The following is a 9,124-nucleotide window of genomic DNA, read 5'->3' as shown; positions in this document are numbered from 1 at the left end:
CTCAAGGCTTGCTCAGACGGACGTTGCCCTTAGATTTATGGGTCCCTGTTTGTAGATGATTTATGGCCCATATCATATGGGGATGTGTACTTGGAGAGAGAGAGAGAAAGTTTGTTTGTCTGCAGATGTTTTTAACATTAAATGCTCTATGTTGCATAAATATAATGAAAAATAATTGGTCGAGATATATTATTTTATATAATGAATAAATAGTCATATGCTGTATGATTTTAAGTAGTATGTAGACGCTGTGTGGCATGGTGCGATATGTGGATATATATATATATATATATATATATATATATATATATATATATACATATATATATATATATATATATATATATATATATTTATATATATATATATGTGTGTGTGTGTGTGTGTATTATGTGTGTACACATGCGAATTTAGTTGTGTTTTTCTAACGGACGTAAAATGGAGACATTGATGTCGTAGATCTCATCGTAGACAGACACCACACACCCACACACACGCTAACATTATCTATTTACATGTATAACTATGCATATGACAGCTGTACTACCCGATAGCGCCCTTCGATATATATGTGTGTTTTTATCTCTTTTATCGACAGCTCCAGTGGCGCAATCGGTAAGCGCACGGTACTTATAAGACAGTGACTGAGCTATGCCGGGGTTGTGAGTTCGAGCCTCACCTGGAGCATCATGTTTTGATCGATTATTTGTCTGTTAGTGAATGATAGCGTGACAGTGCTCGCAAGTGCTTGAGGACATCTCAAAGCGGTGCGTTCGTACGCAGTAGCAAGGACATTCCAGAGCAGTGCTTTTGCATTTAGTAATAGTAAGGTATATGGTGCTTTCGTTTTTGTTTCTTTTGACAAGCTAATTTTATTATTTTAGTGATTTTTTGCTCGGTTATTTGTCTCTCAGTGATTTGTATTATAATAAGCGTGACAGTGCTCTCTAGTGCTTGAGGACATCTCAAAGCAGTGCGTTCGTACGCAGTAGTAATGGTAGACTATTCGACGCTTGATTTCGGTCAATCTACATTTTTGGTTCGTTTGATAAACAAGCTAATGTAATTTTTTATATAATTTCAAGTGCTTGAGGACGTCCCAAAGCAGTGCTTGTTTACTCTCATTTCTCGATGATTCGCATATGGTCAATCTTGTTTTTTGTTTCTTTTGGTAAACAAGCTAATGTTGGTTTCTCGACTTTGTTCTCTTTTACAAAAAAGAGAGAATTTTTTTTATATATACATATTATATGATGTATATATATCATTATAGTATATATATATATATATATATATATATATATATATATATGTATATATATATATATGTATATATATATATCATAGATATGTAGAGGTATATATACATATAGTATACATATATATATTATATATATATATATATATATGTATATATAGTGTATATATATACATAGATATATGTAGAGGTATATATACATATAGTATAACATATATATATTATATATATATATATATATATATATATATAATAATATATATAGTGTATATATGTATATATATATACATAGATATATGTAGAGGTATATATCATATAGTATACATATATATATATATATATATATATATATATACTATATGTAGAGGTATATACATATATAGTATATATATATATATATATATATATATATATATATATATCATACATATACATATATATATATATATATATATATATATATACATAGATATATGTAGAGGTATATATACATATAGTATATATATATATATATATATATATATATATATATATGAAAACATTGCGGGAAAATGATCTAATCATATGCATTATTATTACTCGTAGTCTCATCCTTTTGTAAATGCTTATGCTATCCAAAACGCATGAATTAAATAAAAAAAAAAAAAAAAAAAAAAAACCGGAAGACGATGAAGACGTAACCAGACAGGTGTTAATTCACTTGGCAGACGTGTGTTAACACGTCGGGGTCCAAGAAGGGAGAGATGTGTTAGTGAAGCTGCTCAGCTGATGAAAACTCAGTCGGGGGAACTGACGTATGACGTCATTTACGTATGTAGTTCCTCAGCCAATGAAAATTCACGCTGACGCTTCGCTCGTGACGTCATCACTCGCGGGGTTTTCCACGATCAAATCGTGATTTTTCTAAGAAAGGTGTTGACCTGTGTTTCCGTTTCGTAACAATGTTTTATGGTAGAATTTTTTTTTATTCATTTATTTTTTTTTTTGCCATTAGAGACTTTCGAAAATGTTTGTGTGTTTACCTGTGTTTCCGTTTTGTAACAAGTTTTTTTTGATAGATTAATTTTTTTTGCCATTAGAGATTTTCGAAAATGTTTTCGTGCATTTTTCGGGCGCGTGGCATGGGCGGGTTCTTTTAAAAGTAAATATAGTACACCTCATAGTTGTACAAATTTGTTCGTTGCCCGCCTGGTGAAGACGGGTATGGCTAGCAACCTCATGCCAAAAATTTTTGCAAAAAAAAAGGAAAATAAATAAATAAATAAAAGTCTTAATGACAGTACTATCTGATGCCACCCCTGAAAAGGAAAATATATGAGGGATAAATAGACCAGTACTTTAAACTATATATATAAAACTTAATTAGGATTAATAAGCTGACTAAAGGAAAGAAAGAGAAACAAGTAAAAAGTTTCTTTGGCGCAATATAGTTTTCTGTACAGCCGCTTCAGCGTATAATCAAGATCAACGAAAATAGATCTATCCTTCCGTGGTCTGGGGATAATGCTGAATGAGCCGCGGCCCACAAACCTTTAACCACGACCCGGTGGTGGCCTGGTTTATATCTTTGCCAGAAGCATGATTGTGGCTAACTTTAACCCTAAATAAAATGAAAACTACTGAGGTTAGAGGGCTGCAAATTGGTGTGTTTGAGGATTGGAGGGTGGATGATCAACGTACCAACTTGAAGCTCTCTAGCCTCGGTAGTGTTTAAGATCTGAGGGTGGACAGGAAAAGGTGGTGACGGACAGACAAAGGCGGCACAATAGTTTTCTTTTCAGGAAACTAAAAATAGTATTACACGCAACAGAAATTAAATGCTCCATCAAAATGCAAGTTGCCAGATTTAAAGAAGAATTTTTTTTTTTTTTTTTTTTTTTTTTTTTTTTTTTTTTAAGTGACAGAGGTCGACACTGAACTGTTATCAACAAGTTCCCAGATTCTTTATAAATAAAAGCCATATCTGGTCTTTGCCCTGACACAACAAGATTACTCATGGTACTTGAAAGGGGATAAGAATGAACAGATAAGCCAGTGATAGAGGCAGACAATGCTGATAACGTCTTGATTCGTGATAGATTCAGTATGAAGAGGTGAACGATCAGTTGCGTCAAAACTCGATGGTTGAACTTGACCTGCAATTATTGTGTTTTTTGTTTTTCGACTTCTGGAAAGATTCCGTACTTGAGTCTTAGGGTCAAGATTAAACAAGTGATGAATTTTGAGGGTAGCAGCATTATCAAAATACCTCCCATTTAGTGTAAAATGAAATGGGTTCAATCAGATCAACACCAAAAAATTTCTATACTCTGTTTTTTTCCATCTGTCCATCCGCCTGTGGTGGTCGCGCATTGTAACACTGCGTCCCGGGCTTTATATAGTTACGCTATGTGTAACTTTTAGGTAAATAAAAGGATATCTGGGTGTACATCTGCAACTGAAAAGTGTTTTAATATATTACTCTATGCTAATTACACCGTTAATATTCGAAATAGGATATTATTTAAAGCCCGGGACGCAGTGTTACCATGCGCAAACACCACAGGCGGATGGACAGATGGAAAAAAACAAAGTATAGTTACCGTCCCTAACTCGTACTTACGTGCGGAGAACGTGTCTGTGAAAGAATTCTTTGTTATTTACTACAATAATAAAGGTATTTTTCGTTCATATTGCAGAATCAATTTTTTTAAATTAAACTGAACTCGTTCTTAATCTTACTGGACTCCATGAAACGTAGGAAAATATACAACGAATGTAAGGAAGTAGACTAAAGGTATTTTTCTTCACAAAATAATAGCGTTCTAATGAGTTTTTTTTCCTTTTACAAACGCATCAGAATTTTTTTGCAAGTTGTGAAACGTACCTTAACCAAATGTACTCCATTTTCCCTATTATGGTTTTCGAATGAGACTTAAATTAATTATTATTATTAATTTCTTTTTTGGTCTATCACGGTCGTCTTATTCGACTGGGTAGTTTTTACAGTGTGGGGCTCAGGGTTGCATCCTGCCTCCTTAGGAGTCCATCACTTTTCTCACTATGTGCGCTGTTTCTAGGAGCATACTCCTCTGCACGAGTCCTGGAGCTACTTCGGCATCTAGTTTGTCCAGGTTCCTTTTCAGGGATCTTGGGATCGTGCCAGGTGTTCCTCTACGATTTCCACTAGCATATCCCATATCCTTCTTATTTTTATTTTCAGGCCTTGATGCTTATCAATTTTATTCTCTTTCTTTCTCTTCAACTCTGGTGTCCCATGGTATTGCGACATCAATGAGTGACACTTTCATCTTGATTTATTATTATTATTATTATTATTATTCAGGAGATGAACCCTATTATGATCATATGGAACAACCCCACAGGGGCCATTGACTTGAAATTCAAACTTCCAAAGAATAAGGTGTTCATTTGAAAGAAGCAACAGAAGGAAGATGGAAATACAGAAAAAGGAGACCAATTATTAAAGGAGTAAAAATGAACAAATTAATAAATAATTACATAAGGATATAAGTCATTTTTTAAAATGCGAAGGGAATTGTTTTAAGGTTGTAATACATTGTGCATCTTCGCTTAAACTTTCCAGGTTCCAATAGGACATCAACCTTGGGGAAACTACCAACATAATGATTATTGATAATTGAATGAGCTTTGGGCTTGAAACCTAATTTTTGCTTACCCGGGGAGTAAGCCTACAAACTACTTCGTTTTTTTGTTTGTTTTTGTTCTTGCAGTTGTTATTGTTTGGGGTTTAGGAAAGGTCTGAAAAGAGTTAAAGATACGGAAATATAAGGATAGAATATTTATGATTTATTTTTTAGAGTGATAACGTTAAAAAAAAATATGTATATTAAACAGCACAGAACAATTATTTCTAATAAAACATAGCGTATTTGTTTTACTTTTCGCTGGTGAAACCACGCGCTATTAGACATTGGAGTTTAGAGCACGCCCCGAGTAAGCTGGAGGTCTGATCACGCCTTGTATATATATATATATATATATATATATATATATATATATAGTGATAGATTAAGCCCCTGCACTAAGTACATTATCTGAGCATGGTTTTATGTAGCCAGAAGTCAGCTGACTGTAGTGGGTCGCAGCCAGGTAGAAGAATGACACATATAACAAACAAAACAAAAAAGTCTTTCACAGCCCTTCCAAACTGCGCAAAAAAAGAAAAAAAAAATCCGATGATGTAGCAGCTTTCAGCGAAAAACCATTCACCAAAGGATCAGAAACAACGGAGATGTATGTAGAATAAAAAATAACTATTCCTGTGTATTTGCCAGAGAGAGAGAGAGAGAGAAGAGAGAGGCAGACGAGCGGCCGGCATTTTGATTTTGACCGAGCCAAAGTTTTTGTTGAATTGAAGAAACGAGTTTCATTGAAACTTTGAAAGAAAACTCGGTTAAATAACAATTTTTATCTTCACTTTTTTTTCAGTTAAGTAATCTCGTGTTTTCTTTAGCAATTTTTTTTATTTTAATTTATATTTAAAGTTTTCATTCCTCAACTCTATTGCAACTATCAATTTTTTATTTTCATTCATATTTAAACTTTTCATGCATCGACTTTCCTCTATTGAAACGTGTTAGTATTTGATGCCTTAACATAAAAACGAAATATAATAAACTCATTCATTTCTTCACATCCTTTCACTGTTCCTAGTGTTTGCCTTTGCCTCATTCTACCCGTAATGTCGGTATGCAAAGGATATAATGATAAAGGATCATTCACAAATTTACTTATTTACATCGGTTCACTCGTACATGCAAGTGCATAAGTACTATGCTAGATATACACTGAAGGTTTTATTCACTTTTCGCTTAATCGGGGAGTAAGCCTACAAACTACTTTGTTGTTTTTCTTCTTATTTTGGTTGAGGGGTAGGAAAGGTCTATGGAAAGTCTAAAAAGTTCTGAAAAAGGTGTTTTGTATTGAGTCTAGATACATGAATATTAGGGTAGGATATTTATGATTTATTTATTAGAATGAAAATGTAAATAAATAAGTAACGGACATGTTAAACCGTACAGAACAATTATTTATAGTAAGATATAGCATATTGATTTTAATTTTCGTTGGTGAAACAACGCACTATTTGACCGTAGAATTTACCATGCACCCCAGATAAGCTGGAGGTCTGATCATGCCTTGTCACATCAGTTCACTCATACATAAAGTATTATGTTAGATATACACTGAAGGTTTCATTCAGTGTTTAAGAGATAACAGAGGGAAAAAGTACATTATTGTCGTAGCGTTATGCGTGCGAATCCTTAATAATGATAATAATTATAAAGTCGTTAGAGAATATCATCGTCGTGAATATGACATCAACTTTAACCTTGAATAAATAAAAAACTGCTGGGGCTAGAGGGCTGCAATTTTTTATGTTTGATGGTTGGAGGGTGGATGATCTGCTTACGAATTTGCAGCCCTCTAGCCTCAGTAGTTTTTTTAAGATCTGAGGGCGGACAGACAAACAGCCATCTCAATAGTTTTATTCGACAGAAAACTAAAAAAAAAAAAAGGGAACTTCACATTCAGTAGTGTACATTCAGACAAGAACAAACCCAAGGAATTACTCCCCCCCCCCCCTTTTTTTTTTTTTGGCAGTGTCTTCCAACAAGGAGACTTGGTTCAGTAATCCTTCTGCCTAGATTTCCAGTCGGTCTTTCTCCGAGTTCCGTCGAAATGATTGGAAAGGAAATCTTTTAGGAAGCGAATTCTCAACCACACAGAGAGAGAGAGAGAGAGAGAGAGAGAGAGAGAGACTGACTCTTCTCTCTCCGACTGTTGCAACTAACTTTGCAGGGAAATCTGCAAATCTGCAAGAGGGTTGGTGACCCCTGCAACAGTCAATGCCGAGGCTGTGTGTGATGTCTTCTTCCCCTCTTGCTGCTTTCTATTCCTTCTCCATCTGCTCTCGCCCCTTTCTCTTCTTTTATCTCTTTCATTTTCTTGTATTTATTCGTAGCTAAGGAAGGCGTCTTTATATCTGACGCTCATAGGAATTAGCTGGTGGGGTTTTGTTTCGTTTCTTTTAAATACATATGTCAGGGTTAAATGTTTTCTTTAAATTAATTTGATTAAAGAAAAAAAAATTTTCATACTACAGTCCTCGTCTGAAGAAGAAATATTTATCGTAAGATAATTTCATTAAAAGAAAAACAAAATTTCATCCTTGATCTGAAGAAGTATTTATTATAAGATAATTTTATCAAAAGACAAAAAATTTCATACCACAGTCCTGATCTGAAGAAGAAATATTAAGTGTAAGATAATTTGATTAAAAGACAAAAAAATTGTCATACTACAGTCCTGATCTGAAGAGGAAATATTTATTGTACGATAATTTGATTAAAAGAAAAAAAATTGTCATACTACAGTCCTGATCTGAAGAAAACATTTAAGAATTTTATAACTCAGGTTATGGATTTATGGAATGAGTCATCGATCTCCGTTTTTTCCTTTCCAGCTGGCAAGTAGCCAATAAAGTTAATCTTTCCAGGTACCTAACGAACAGTTATCATTTCAAAACAGAAAAAGATTAGAGTTAATTGTGAAAAAAAATGGTCGTAAAGGAAAATTGAAAAGATTTTTTGAACCAAAGTCGAATTGTCATTCGGGAAAGTTGAAGAAACTTCAGACTGAAATCTATTTCTTGAAGTTTCAAGAAGAAAGAACAGACTGAGGACCTTCAAAATATAAATATTTTTAAAGTAAACTGGATAAGTATACAAATCATGGGAAGTTACCTAGAAACGTTAATTATTATTAGAAGACAGAACAATAATCCCAGAAGCTAACCAAATATAATGAGATAATGGATTAATCATTTAGAATTCTCTTGAGTCTCGATATCAGAAGGGTTTGGCTCCAGAAAATGACGAATACGTGGAACTAGAAAAATTAAATACGGTAAAAGACAGAGATAAAAGTTAAGGAAATGGAAAGCCACATGAAAGGAAATCTGGAAACTCTTTGCAGTTGACAATGCGAATGATAAAAAGATTGCAATAGAAGTAATTAATTACATGGAAGGAAGGATCAATAATGGACTTAGGAGACCTCGATGAACATAAACAAACATAAACGAACCTTCAGTCTCCAGTTCCCAGGATGGTGGAATTCCCTTGAGACAGATACACAGACAGACAAACAAACAAGCAAGATAAGAAAATATATGAAAAGCAGAAGGAAGTAGCTTATTTAAAAACTTATTTAAAAACCGCTCGTCAGACGGTTCCGAAATGTCAGCTAATCGCGATATTGGATTAAGCGTCAGAAATGCTCTTAGTATTTTGTGTGTGCAGGAAACTCGATGGAAGGGTAATAAAGCTAAAGAACTGGGGGATGGCTACAAGTTAATCTATAGTGGAGCAAATGAGCAGGGTAGGAATGGCGTTGGAGTAGTGTTGTCGGGGGAAATGAAGAATGCAGTGACGGAAGTGAGTAGAAAGAATGACCGCATTATGAGAGTGAAGATATGTTATGGAGGGGAAACAATGAACATCATTAGCGCTTATGCTCCACAAGTGGGCTGCACAGAGGAAGAAAAGAGCCGTTTTTGGAACGAAATGAGTGAGGTAACGCAAGAACTGGAAGAGCAGGAGAGGACTGTAGTGGGGGCAGACTTTAATGGACATGTCGGAAATGAAAAGGATGTAATTGAACGTGTGCATGGAGGACATGGGATTGGGGGAGAGAAACCAGAAGGAGAGAGTATAGTAGACTTCGCCGTTGTCCTTTGATATGGCAATAGTGAACACATTCTTCAAAAAGAAGAGGGAGCACTTGATAACATACAGGAGTGGCGGTAGATGCACACAAATAGATTACCTCCTTTACAAT

General features: G+C 34.3%; 1 non-coding gene across 1 annotated transcript; it reads left to right on the top strand.

Moving 5' to 3' along the window:
- Window positions 1–597: 597 nt before the first annotated feature.
- On the top strand, window positions 598–687 carry Trnai-uau (transfer RNA isoleucine (anticodon UAU)). Its single transcript is given in 2 exon segments — window positions 598–635; window positions 652–687. It is a non-coding gene; the product is annotated as a tRNA-Ile (tRNA).
- The last annotated feature ends 8,437 nt before the right edge of the window (window positions 688–9,124 follow it).

This window comes from Macrobrachium nipponense, chromosome 6, assembly GCF_015104395.2.
Source record: "Macrobrachium nipponense isolate FS-2020 chromosome 6, ASM1510439v2, whole genome shotgun sequence".
Lineage (NCBI taxonomy): Eukaryota > Metazoa > Arthropoda > Malacostraca > Decapoda > Palaemonidae > Macrobrachium > Macrobrachium nipponense.
Note: the sequence above shows the minus strand (reverse complement) of the source record. Positions and strands in the feature narration are given on the sequence as shown.